The 14006-nt window shown below is 43.8% G+C and overlaps 1 protein-coding gene across 6 annotated transcripts in view; it reads right to left on the reverse strand.

Annotated features, from left to right (window-relative positions):
• The window catches only part of SESTD1 (SEC14 and spectrin domain containing 1), a 57017-nt gene extending 52264 nt beyond the window's left edge, over positions 1 to 4753 (reverse strand). Inside the window, exon 1 of one of the 6 annotated variants that reach the window (XM_088676765.1) lies at positions 4447 to 4753. The gene's annotated coding sequence lies outside the window, so the exon portion shown is untranslated. Of the gene's footprint in view, positions 1 to 1854; positions 2132 to 4018 lie in introns of those variants that run through there. The other 5 variants (XM_088676759.1, XM_088676781.1, XM_088676760.1 and 2 more) reach the window with 5 other exon arrangements.
• Positions 4754 to 14006: the final 9253 nt, after the last annotated feature.

A 14006-nucleotide genomic window follows, 5' to 3' on the forward strand; every position in this document is an offset into this window, starting at 1 on the left:
TGCTGAAAAAGTTTGCTGACCCCTGGTTTAAATAGTAACATCTTAGAGGAGGACAACTCAGTGTCTATAGCAGTCTCAACAGAGGGCACACTAAACACACATCAGCCAGTAAAGCTTCCAATCATACGGGTTCCAATGTTTACCTGGCCCACAAACCTAAGTAAAATTGGTCCTGCACACTAAATTATTTTCAGGCCATTAAGACTATGGAGGAAGGAAAGAGGAGAGTTGGGGAGTTATCAACAAAGGATGGTAGCTCTAAGGACAGCTGTAAAATAGGAGCAATAAAAATAACTCAGTAAATGTGAATCAAAATTCCTTTCATAGAAAGTAATTCCATACATGTTTCAAGCTAGGACGCTCTCCAGCATGGAATATGAAGCATAACGCATTTAAAAAGTCTGTCTCCTAAATGAATAACATTCGATAATGATTTTTCCCCAACCGATTCTGATTTTTATTTTTATTTTAAAGAGAAGGTACAATTCTCCAATAGGCCTTCTATACTAGGCTATAAATAGTCCACTGCATTTTTGTGCAGGGTGTGGAGGAAGGGGCTTTCTTCCTCTTGCAGCCAACAGTATCTATGTTGGGCATAGAGGATGGGCACAGTGCTCTATTACTCCTCCACCAGCTAACTCCATCTCTTGCATACAATTCCATGGACCTGCCTGCATAGAATTCCTTGTTGTCTATAGTAGTTACCAGGCAAGTGCTTAAATGCAATGCTGATTTGTACCAAAGTATAAACCTCCAAAGCTTATCAAATGCAGCAAAAGTTAAAAGCAGGCATCCCCAAACTGCGGCCCTCCAGATGTTTTGGCCTACAACTCCCATGATCCCTAGCTAACAGGACCAGTGGTCGGGGAAGGTGGGAATTGTAGTCCAAAACATCTGGAGGGCCGAAGTTTGGGGATGCCTGGTTAAAAGCTACAGAAAAATACAATGGCAAGGGATAATAATTTTCTGTTCAGTAAATTCATCAGTTTGCCCTATACTTCTAGTTTCTAGTCCCTGGATTCAAGCCTAATTTGTACTTATACAAATGCTGCTTCCCAGATCCATAGGAATGGATACAGCCACTGTTAATTTTGCTTCTCCTGATGTTCTTACGATTCTTGATTGCACCCTTAACCTTAGAGCTTGAAGAAGTATGCAAAAGTAGTCTTAACGGACTGGCCCTCACCAAAGAAACACCCACCCACTCAAAAAGTCACACCCACCCACACCAAAAAGCAGCCTAGAAAGGTTGAAGTGGTACAAACTACTACAGCTTGCTACACTTCTTTGCTCCTGTATCAGAACTCCAACTCTGTCATATCTGACACTTAAAACTGTTTTCTTCCCTATGTCATTTGCTATTCCCTGCCTGCTCATAACTTCTTTTCCTGACCAATTCCTCTGTTGGTGGCAAACTGAGATGTACAAGATTACTGTACAGTACAGTGGTGCCTGGCTTAACGAATGCCCTGCTTAACGAAATTTCCGCTTAACAAAAGGATTTTTCGAGCGGAGGTTGCCTCGCTAGACGAATTCGTTTTATGAAAAATTCGTCTAGCGAATCACGGTTTTCCATAGGAATGCATTGAAATTCAATTAATGCGTTCCTATGGGCAAAAAAAAAATTCAAAAAAAATTCAATGCATTCCTATGGGATTCGCTAGATGAATTTTTCGTTATAAGAAAAGACCCGTGGAACGAATTAAATTCGTCTAGCGAGGCACCACTGTATTTGCTTTTGATCACCTATTATTGAAGAGTCATCCTGATGCCTCCAGCTATTTACAAAAAAGCAACTGAAGTGAGCACCACTACAAATATCAGACTACAAAATCAATGAGGAATTATCTATACCTAAAGTTTCAGGGCTCACTGGAAGGGCAGATCGTGAAGCTGAGGCTCCAATACTTTGGCCACCTCATGAGAAGAGAAGAATCCTTGGAAAAGACCCTGATGTTGGGGAAGATTGAGGGCACTAGGAGAAGGGGACGACAGAGGACGAGATGGTTGGACAGTATTCTCGAAGCTACGAACATGAGTTTGACCAAACTGTGGGAGGCAGTGGAAGACAGGAGTGCCTGGCGTGCTCTGGTCCATGGGGTCACGAAGAGTCGGACACGACTACACGACTAAACAACAACAACAACAACAACAACAAAGTTTCAGGAAAAGAAAAAGCTCAGATTTCTGTTGATTTAAATGTTTGAATAGAGCATAATTCTCCATGAAGCATTTCCTACCCTTCACAACACCTAAAAGGGTCAGGGTCAGCACAGAATTTATCCAAGAATGTGATCCAATATTGTGGTGCAGACCAGATCCCAAGGCCTACAGGCATAGACCTACTGAAGGCATGGAATCACAATGTGGATTTCTATAATGGTCTGCATGATTTTATATGCTTTCGAACCTAACCTATGTATATGTGGATAGTGCGAAAACATAGTATGATCTCCAATGCAACATCAGGATTAGGCCTTTGAAAATGGCTTCTCAGTTTTAACCTGCAGTCACCCTTCCTCTTATAATGTACAGTATCCATTACAACGCATCTTACAATGCATGCCCTCTGCAAACTAGAAAACTCAATTATTTAGTGCAAAACCAAAACTTCACCATGGCAATGAAAGAACAAGGTAGTTGTAACTGGTTTCACCTCAACAATTATGGAGCAAGCAAAGGGAGAAGAAAATCAATGCTCACTAAATTGCAACACAAATGCCGATATGAGGAGGTATCTGCAGAGCCACCATTTTTACATGTTCATTTGACTGCAAAGCTCTGTTACATGTTCTCAAAGTAAGGAGACAGACAAATCTGCTGCTTGACAAGGACCACAGACCTATTACCATTACAGTTGTAAGATCTGGTGTTATCCGATTCCCAGACCTTTAAAGAAATACGCATATGCACACACAAACACACACCTTTCTCCTCTTTCAATGTGCCACACAATACAAGGGAATGGGTTCAAAGAGCTTTAAATCAGCCACCTTTTCACTAAGTAAGATAAGTGGGGAGACAAAACAGTAAAAATAATGGACCTTTCCCAAACCAACGGATATAGTAGTAACCGCAAGGCTGAATGCTGTGCTGAATCAACAACCCCCCAGTCATGCATTTCTTCTGCAAAACCAAAAGGATGACAAAGCCCTGACTACTACCACCATAAGTCACAAGATGGCCAGGGAATAGTGCTCTGGGTTATGTTTTTACTATCAGTTGCAAGTCACAGTGAAGAAGCCACCTCCAGGCTACCAAGGATGCAAGCTTCTCACCTCGGAGGCAAGGCTCTCTCTCAAAACCAACCATTCTCTCTGGGTTTGTTTTTTCTTTTCATTTCAGAACCCAGCTTAAAGTCTGGATAAGGATGAAGGGAATTTTTTTATTATTAGAAGCAGAACATGCCAAGAGAGAGAGGAGAGAAATCGGCTGGTGCCGTTCAGCACTCACCCGCTTGCACTCAAGGCAGGGTTTGGAAAGTGACAACACAAAGGGAAGGGAAAGGAAGTGCAAGAGAAGGAGAGACCTGGGAGCAACGGGAAAGCAGCGGAGAGGCGGGAGGCGGACTCTGCCCCGCTGCGATTTGTAGGACGGATAATATACTGTACATGGATATAGATGCAAGTTGCAAAAAGAAACCTGTTGCTCTGGTAGCAAACACGGGCTTTGATTCATAGCGGCGTGCATGAGAGATGGGGAATTGAGGAGGGGGGAGGCTGGGCTGGGCTGAAGAAGGAAGCAAGAAAGAAGCTCCGCCGCAGCTGCTGCTGCTGCATGCGGACCCTCGCCTGCCACCACGAAAAGAGAAACCCCGGGGCACAAATGGTCAACCTGGGGTGGAAAAATGGAGGCGGCGTTTGGAAAGTGAAGGAGGGAGGGATGTATGCGGCCCCCCAACCCGTCCCACGGGGCATGCATTTTGGGGACAGGCGCCCTGGACACACACCCAGCACTCTCTCCCCCCCACTCACTCCTCCCACGAACCCCCCACCCCACCCCCAGGAACCGCTTTTACCTCCGCAGCTGCAGGGAGGAGGCAAAGCCGCAGCAGCAGGCAGCCCCGCGCGAGGGGGAGGAGGGAGAAACAAAAGCCTGCCGAGGCCGCAAGGCTGGGCCTGCTCGGCTCAATTTCCCCGCCCCTCCTCGCCTCTCCGCCGCCGCCGCCGCCGGGGAGGAGCGCCTGGCCAGGCGGAGCAAGGACTCACCTGGGCCTCGGCTAGGGCGCGCAGCAAGCAAGGCTGGTCGGCCGCAGGGCTCCAGCGAGGAAAAAGGCGGGACGAAACAACAGAGAAAAGGCGGAGGGGGGCGGGATCGCCCAGGGAGGAGGCCGCCACGCTGCTGCTGCTTCTGCCCGGGCCTGTCGGCGCTGCCCCACCGGACAAAAGCGGGGTGGGGGTGGGGGGTGCTGCTTGGTGCCAAGACAGCCGAGCCCGCCCCACCTACCCTCGGCTGCGCTCGCTCGCTCGCTTCCCGCAGAGGAACCTAAGCGCGGGGTCAAGGCAAAACGGCGAGGTGCATTTCTCTCCCTTGCAACAGCCGCCGCCGCCGCCCTCTCGCGAGGTGCTGTAGCGGCTGCTGCTGCTGCTGCGAGGCAGGGTCGGCCAAGAGACCGCAATAACAAGCCCCACCCTGAAGGAAAAGCGATCATGCACCAGCCAAGCCTCTCCAGTTCCCGGGGGAGAGAAGCTCGCTCGCACGGGCGGAGAAGACGCGCTGCTAATCCCCCCTCGCCCCAACCTACCCAGCCCTCTGGGAAAGGGAGAGGCATACCCTCCCGGGACATTTCTCCTAGGGATGTCCAAGTGGGACCTTCAGGGTTCAAATCGCCTTTTGCAAATCCAGGGCTGTTCCTGGAAAATAGGGGCACTCGGAGGGTCTGGAAAGGGGGCGGCCGAGGCTGCCTCTTCGCCCCCCCCCAACAGTCATGTATTGGTTTTAAACAATTTGCACATTTCCAAGCGCGATTTCACATCCATTCGTTTTATGGGTATGCCGCTTTGGCGCACAAATAATAATAATAATAATAATAATAATAATAATAATAATAATAATAATAATAATAATAATAATAAACATGCTCAAAGCGGTTTACAACGAAAAAGGCGCATTTCAAGCCAGGGGTGCGCCAACTTGGAACAAGGCATTGGGACAGGTAAGGTCAGGTAAGCCCCCCGCATTTGAATAGCAATGCTGCCAGTGCCGGATTTGCGTATAAGCTAAACAAGCTATAGCTCAGGGCTCTTGAGGGCCCCCAAAAAAGTTAAAGAAAAAAACCTGGATGTAAATTCCCCAAAATATAAGATTAAAAAAACAGCTTCTTGATTGTATTTCAGTTCAACAATTACTTTGATAAAATGCATATTTTGTTATGCGCAAATGGCTTTAGATACCCATTAGGTTTATAAATTACCATATAGCATATATTCAACACACACACAAAAAAGTGACAATTTGTTGTTGACAAAGGACAGCTGGACATACAAAGGGCCCCATTACCTTCAGTAGCTTAGGACCTCATTAAACATACATCTGGCCCTGGCAATGCCCATCAACTTTCGGGGCCCTGGACGCCTCATATGTTTTATTGGGGGCATGACGATGAAGGGATCTCAGCCCATAGAAGTTGGCCCCTAGGTTTCAAACAAAACTTATTTCGTAACAACATAGCAAAAACAATAGCAACAATATAACAATGTGCCAAAAGAAAGCACATTCCGATACTATGAATATAACAAATTACTTAAACAACATGCAGCATCCAACAGCAGAAATAACAAAGGAACAGTTTTGCCTTAGTCCTAGAAACACCCCTCCCATGACGATGCTTCCTTGACCACCAGCAGAGAACAGAGAAACATAACTACAGGTTCAATATTTGTAACTCAATATTTGGGAAGCGGGGTGGGGGGTGGGGACAGCCCTGTATTTTTAAGGTCAGATTTAAAACACAAGATGCCCTTCCAAAGCTAGAGGGCCAATGTTACTGTTAAACTGACAATTTCCCTTTTCTTACAGACTGCAAACATTCCAGCAACTTTGTTCCTTGAGCAGCAGAAATGTTCATAAGCATTCTCTATCCCAACAGGTGATGTTAGTGCCGCAAATGCAAGTCATTTAGATGCTTGTTTAGAATTTCTGGACCTTTTTTTGCATTTATTTCAGAAAATGTAAGTTGTCACGCACCTTGGTTTGTAAGAGCTATCCGATACAAAGTTGTGCAGGAGGAATGTAGGTTCCACATGTTCAAGGGTCAAAAACTTGATGAGGTGCTTTTGGTCAGTAGGAAAGCCAACTGAAGGATGCGCCATGTTTTCTTGAAGAATCAAGTTCATAGGTTGCAAGTACTCCTTAATAAACAGCTTTGCTCATAAATGACCAGATAGCTGTGTCCCTTCTTCAGAAGGTCATATATAGCTATTGTGACTCATAGCAGGCTAAATTTCTGCAACACCATTTTACATTGGACTGCCTTTGGAAGTGTTCAGGAACTTCACCTGATGTAAATGCTACTGCTGCCAGACTACTTGACCAGAGCCCAGTTTTTGAAATGCTAATCCAGTTTTATTCAATCTTCTTTGGCTCTCAGCCTGTTTTCAAGCACAATTCAAAATGTTTTGGTTTGTTTCACTGTTGGCTGCTGTTAGCCACTTTGGGACAAAAAGCCTAATTAATTTTAATAATAATAATAATTTATGCATTCTATCCCACTTCTATTCCAAAGATTCAAATGTGGTGTACCTGGCTCTTCCCTGCCACCATTTTATCATCATAACCACACTGTAAGGTAAATGGCTGAAGGTGCAGGCTGCTCAGCCTTACATTTTATTTGGTTTCCAGCCTTTTGTGGATTACCTCAGTAATAATCTCTTTAGTGATTATCTTATTTTGCATAAGAATCAGGCTCTTTCTTGGCATAATTCCTCTCTTTGTAGTATTAGGCAGGTTTATTTATCACCTATTACATGTTTCCTTTCTATTTTCTTTTGACAGCCTTTGAGCACGAGGTAGCTGTTTATTCTTTTATTTTCTCCTTCAAGAAAGGTGTAGTGAAATACACAGTAATGCTGATTCTGCCCAGCAGCACACCAGTGTTTTCATCCTATGAAACTTTGTGACTTTTCACCACAGAACAGGCAACCACAGCTGATTCACCACATAACAGCAATGCGTGGTAGTGTGGCCTCAGGCAGGGCAGGGAGTTTCTTTATAATATGCGGAGTGCCCCTAAAGAGTCAGTCAGGAAAATATTCCTTCCCTGTCAATGCAGCAAAATGTTACTCGTGTTCAACTCAGTGCACCCAGTGCAACTTTAGAGCAAATAATTTAACAGCCTACTCATTGTGTAGACTTATTCTCAACTGTTTCTGAGTTGCACTGAACATGTCCATATACGAAACAGTATCTAGTCCCCTGTGTTTAGAAATGTAACATGTCAGGGAGACAGACAGCTTCTTCACATTCTAGTTTATTATCTGCAGGAATTTGTTTTCTTGATGGACATTCTGTTTTAAGACACTCCCCATGTCTGAAGTGAAGCAACCCAGACCTCAAACGATTGTGGCGATTTGGTTTGGTTCTACAGTTGGAGGAGGCCTCCTCCACCACATTCATTGGTTCGTAGCTTCTTTTGTTAAAACGAGCTTTCCTGAGTTTTCACCTGCATCAGTACCAGCTCCTTAACTATGATATGTCAAGAGAGCTACGTACCTTCAGGACATGAACGCTTAAAAAGCTTGTGAGAGCCAAAGATAAATCATTCTCATTGAGAAGGATTGCTCTGTGGACTAACTTCCAAAGGCGATTAGATTAATCCACAGTTTAATCACCTTTAGGATATTCTGTAAGACCTTCCTCTGTTTTAAAGCTTCCCTGCCAGTTAGATTGATGTTTACAGGAGCATGACTGCAATAATATCAAAGCTACCCTAAAATATTTTCAAAATTTTAAAAAAGCAAGCATTCATCCTTTTATTGTCACTTTCAAGATGCAAATAACCATCGAGTATCTGATGGATGAGTCTCTAATCATACTCAAGCACTTTATGGTTTATTAAAAGGCAAGGCATTTAATGATACATGTTCTATGAACTATGCTAATTATAGATAGATACAGTACACACAGAGAGAGGGGGGGGGAGTCCAATATATTTATAACGTATGTATGTCACTCCATAACAAGGAGTTGCCTGGCTTAGGCCTACAATAAGGAAGTACTGTAAAATAAATACTGTGTGCATTAACTTGTGAGTAAACCCCATTAACCTCAAGTAAACATAAAGTACAGTACATAGGATTATTCTGTCAAAGTGTTTGTGAGTGTTCAGGCCACAAACAAAAGAATTGTGGAAACTAGTGTTTTTGAATGTTTTTCTTCAGTAGCAATACATTATCTGATATGCCACATAGCAGAGCACTTTTAAAACGAAGGACAGCAGCGTGTGAAATGGCATGGATTCAGTTGTTCAAAGAGAAAATGGTTAAACATTCCACTAAGTGTGCATGATCCTACAGGATACTTTGAATCTTGTCCATTATTAAACATTTACACAGCACGTTTAGCTTGTACACCTTTAAAAAAAAAAACACCTTTATCTTGTTTTGTCTTTACAGCATTCTTGTTTTAAATCACTCCCACTGACTGTACGGATGGGAAACTGAGGCTGACATATATTGACTTTCTCATATGGCTAAGTAGAGGTATGACCCTCCCACCCTCTGCCAGATCAGAACACAAAGTTCCCTTATATTTCTTAGAGCCAGAATTGGATCTGGAGCCTTTCTTGTGAATCCTTTAGCTGCACATAGAAGAAGAAGAAGAATTTGTCTCCCCACCCCCATAATAAAAGATAGGCATGGAACGACACATTTCTTTGTCCCGTTGTCAATCACAAATGAAAAATGGCAAGAATCTGTTCTGTTCCAAATGATGAGCTACTGTAGGCTGCTACAACAGCTTTATAGATGTTATAAAGCTTTTACACCAATTGGCAGCTTTTGCATCAACCATTACTTAATCCTGATGGGGAAAACAGTGTTTTTTGCAATTCTCTATGCAAACATGTATGGCTATTATCTCACCCCCCCCAGGTCTTTCTCAGCTATTATACAGCCATTCTTCACTGCCATGTTTTAATGTCACTGAAAGCTGGAGTAGTGGTAGTTTGCCACTATTTTATCTACTATAAGTATATGAACAAGTGTGATTTTTTTAAATTTTATTTTTTAAAGGGAAGTGGGTTTCCCCAGGGAGAGCAGTGGGACAAAATAAAAACCTCTCAGACTAGAAATCACAGGGCAAACCAAAGTGTGGATGAGCCCTAAACAGTCAAAGCCGTCTAATCTGCCTGCAAGTAAATCAGGATTAATGTTCAATAAACAGGCCATCTGAAAATGCCCAAAAGCTTCCTGCAAACACCGGATATAATCAAACCTCTGCATAAGCTTTGTGCAAGCAAATCAGGATGAATGCTCAACAAATAGATCTCCTGAAGGAGCCCTACCTGTCTACCAGCTACACTCCATTCCCAAACCAGTTTGCCCAATCTAGAGCATTGCATACCACACACTCAGCAGAAAAACTGGCCTATCTGACCTGTGCACGCCACCCTAGAAGAAAACAAACCAGCATGGTTATTGGATCATTCAGAGACCCTGTATGCAACAAAAAGCCATTCAGCACATCATACTGTGCTACCATCATTATTAAAATAGAAATTCTGCACTATGCAATTAGTTAACTCAGAAAATAGGCCTGTCCGTGTTCTTAGTATTAAATTAGGTAAACGCTTGCTGCCACATACACCTGGACAACACCATTACTGGCCCCAACAACCATGGGCGTACCCAGGGGGGGGAGCTGCCCCCCCTAGAAGCTAAAAAGGGGGGGGAGACGGCTCGCGGCGTGCGCTTTTGTCTTCGGTCAGGTACACAGTCTTGCCGCAGCGGGCACAGCGTAAGACCCCAGCGGAAGGCAGACAGACCCCAGCAGACAGGCCCCGGCTGCCTGGAAAAGGCTGGAAAGCTGCGTCTCTGGCAAGGCTTGTAACGCTGCAGAAGCGAGAGGGAGGAGGAAGAGGAGGAGGGCGTGAGGGAAAGAGAGAGAGAGAGAGTGCACACCAGCCTACCATCGGCACACTCTGTTTTTTCCAGGGTAAAAAGAGCAGAGGCTGGCGGGGAGGAGTTGCGGAGAACCGTATGACTGCCCCCTCCCCTCCGGGGGCGTGGACATTGACCACGCCTCCTAGGAGGATCCCGGCTACGTCATCGCCAGCCAGCCAATCGGGTGGCCGGGGGTGGGGGCGTGGCTTGCCTGCCCCCCCCTAGTTTTGATCCTGGGTATGCCCATGCTAACAACATCAAAGATACCATCTCAGGACTATTTAATTGCTCATCTTCTAACATTGTGTGTGCCATCAAATGCCAACAGTGCCCTTCAGCTCTCTATATTGGAGAAACAGGCCAAACCCTACGCCAAAGGATAAATGGCCATAAATCTGACATCAGGAATCAGAAGATGGAGAAACCAGTAGGAGAACACTTCAATCTCCCAGGACATTCTATACAAGATCTCAAAGTCTTATTACAAAAGAATTTCAGAAATAGACTGGAAATAGAAGTTGCTGAATTGCAACTTATTACCAAACTTAAAACCATGGAGAGACCTGGTCTGAATAGAGACATTGGATTCTTATCTCATTATACATGATAAAGCTATTTTTGGCGATACCACCCCTTGCTTTTTCCTGTAAGACCAATTGCAGTCGTTAACAGTCGTCAACAGGTTTACCACACCTATCAGCCAATCACCCATTCCCACCACCCTTCTGAGTAATACCCCTCCCCACCCTCTCACCATATATATATATGTCTAATGACTTCTGTTTTAGTGTATCTGAAGAAGTGTGCATGCAAACCAATAAACCAATGACAAACTTAGTTGGTCTCTAAGGTGCTACTGGAATGATTTTTTTTTTTAAAAAAAATTTGTTTCAACTTGGAGAACCACAAATATAAAAATGATTAAAGCAGAAAAAAAAACTAGCCCGGGGGGGGGGGAGCAGCCACGGGAGTGAAAATAAGGCAGAATACTAACCAATAATTAAGACATGGGCAGAAAATTAAGCAAAATAAGGCATGAGTAAAGAATTTAGGACATTCCATAAATAAAGGACTCGGCTACATTATTATTATTATTATTATTATTATTATTATTATTATTATTATTATTAAAAGGTAAAGGGACCCCTGATCATTAGGTCCAGTCGTGACCGACTCTGGGGTTGTGCGCTCATCTTGCATTATTGGCCAAGGGAGCCGGCGTACAGCTTCCAGGTCATGTGGCCAGCATGACAAAGCCTCTTCTGGCAAATCAGAGCAGCACACGGAAACGTCGTTTACCTTCCCGCCAGAGCGGTCCCTATTTATCTACTTGCACTTTGACGTGCTTTCAAACTGCTAGGTTGGCAGGAGCTGGGACCGACAACAGGAGCTCACTCCGTTGCAGGGATTCGAACTGCCGACCTTCTGATCAGCAAGCCCTAGGCTCTGTGGTTTAACCCACATCACCACCTGCGTCCCATATTATTACTGTATTTTTAAAAAGCGTTTTAAATGTGACACCAGATGGCGCTACAGAGTTATGTCTTTCGGCAATGTGATTTCCCATTATGAGGTTTACGTGTTTTCCTGATACATTTTTTAAAAAAATGTGTCTAGATCCAGCCCAATACAGGATTGAAGTTGTACTACTACCGTATCAGACGACAATGAATGCCAACATAATTTTTTTACATCACCCAACATGCCGCCCTTCATAGCTTGGAGAGAGTGGAAGGGAAAGGCGGAGAGTTATTTCTTATAGAGGGAAAGGGGAAGTAGAGGCTGCTATTTATCCAGGCTGGCTGTATGATCCCTGCCCCCCCCCAAAGTTTACTGGTATTTAATAAAAGATACAGCTATTAAAACAGAATCTGCTCAAAGAAAGGTTCAAGTGGTTGTTGTGATCATGGCCTGGATGCTTAATTTTATATATTCAATTTCAGATTTTCTGTATCTTAAACCAGAGCAGAGCAGGTGCAAAGGTTTGTTTTAGTTTTGTGAAGGGCAGAAGTGAAACTGGATTAGGAAGGATTCTTGTGGACCTATTAATATCAGGTTGTCTCCTGCCACCTGGATTTTCTAGAACATTTAGTCATGGATCTTAAATAAATGTTATATATAACCATCACTTCCTTCTGACTTGGATTTTCAGTTTTCCATGCAGTGACCAAGTCTTTGGGTACTTGCTAATGCTAATCAGACTTTCCTATGGCCCACACACTGAATATAAAGATGAGAAATGTGAGCTATTTATAGTGGCGACAACTCAAAGCTCGTTGCTCTATAAGAAATGCCCCCTCCCCACGTGCTTTATTTTAATACAGGAAGCTGATCCAACCAAAGTTTGACATTCTGTGGATTAGGCCACGGACAGTTTTAAAAGTTTCTTGCTCCTCAGTTTAGCTTCATTTTATTTTAATCAGAAGCGAGACTGGCAAAAGAGAAGTATATTTTTGGATGCTTTGCTACTGAGCAATGCTCACCCTGCAGAACATGTGGAGTGTTAAGGACCCAAGAAGTAAATGTTTTATTCATTTACCTGTGGATTGAATTATTTCATCATTATAATTGAGAAGTATGTTAAGTGGCTTGGGAAACTATGAAGGGATAAAAATTTAAAATTATTTTTGCAATAATTCTTACAGGTGAACTTCCTGAATGATTAACCATCTAAAAATTATTGCCTAAGTTACACACACACACACACACACCACATTTTTCGCTCCATAGGACGCACCTGACCATAGGACGCACCTAGTTTTTAGAGTAGGAATATTTTTTTGCTTTCTTGAATTGTCCTAGGCATAGCAGCCAACTCCTAGAGGCCTAGGTGCCTTTGCCCCCCCCCCCAATTAAATATTTGAGGAAGCTTCTTTTGCAAAGGGGGAAAGCTCAATTTTTTTGAGGATCAGCTCAAAGTTGTGCAGCTTTTTTTGCAAATGGGAAAAGCCCCGTTTTTTGGGGGGGTCAGCTCACAGTTGTGAATCTTCTTTGCAAATGGGGAAAGCTCCATTTTTGAGGATCAGCTCAAAGTTGTTGAGTTTACCTTGCAAAGGAAAAACAATCCTGTTTTTATGGGGTTCAACTCACAGTTCTGCAGCTTTTCTAAGAAAGGAAAGGGACCCATTTCTACAGTTTCCAGACAGATAATCTAATCAGCCAGTCACATGTCCCTGGGGAAACAAGCAGCCTCTCTCTGCAGACAACAATTGATGCCTGGGCAAGGGAAGGGGCCTGGGCTAGCTCCCGTATCTCTCTCCCCATCTCCTGCAATCAGCTGCTGAGCAGTCCTTTCAATACTCTCTTTCCCTCTTGTTAGCCTTTAGCTCTTTTTTTAAAAAAATAAAAAAAGCACAATCTGCCTTTCGCCCCTGGGCAATTTGGCTCCAGGGACCACACATTCACTCCATAAAATGCACAGACATTTCCTCTTACTTTTTAGGAGGAAAAAAGTGTGTCTTATGGAGCGAAAAATACGATATATATATTCTTGGTTCATGCACATAATCCTGTCTCTCATTCTGCCATGAACAATATTTTAAGTTCTGTCTCATCAAATTGCTTTGGTTTTAGCAGGTTGTTGTTGTTTAGTCGTTTAGTCGTGTCCGACTCTTCGTGACCCCATGGACCATAGCACGCCAGGCACTCCTGTCTTGCACTGCCTCCCGTAGTTTGGTCAAACTCATGTTCGTAGCTTCGAGAACACTGTCCAACCATCTTGTCCTCTGTCGTCCCCTTCTCCTAGTGCCCTCAATCTTTCCCAACATCAGGGTCTTTTCCAAGGATTCTTCTCTTCTCATGAGGTGGCCAAGGTATTGGAGCCTCAGCTTCACGATCTGTCCTTCCAGGGAGCACTCAGGGCTGATTTCCTTAAATGTGCATATGTTTAGATACCTAACACACTCA

Source organism: Zootoca vivipara, chromosome 1, assembly GCF_965207765.1.
Source record: "Zootoca vivipara chromosome 1, rZooViv2.hap1.1, whole genome shotgun sequence".
Classification (NCBI taxonomy): Eukaryota; Metazoa; Chordata; class Lepidosauria; order Squamata; family Lacertidae; genus Zootoca; species Zootoca vivipara.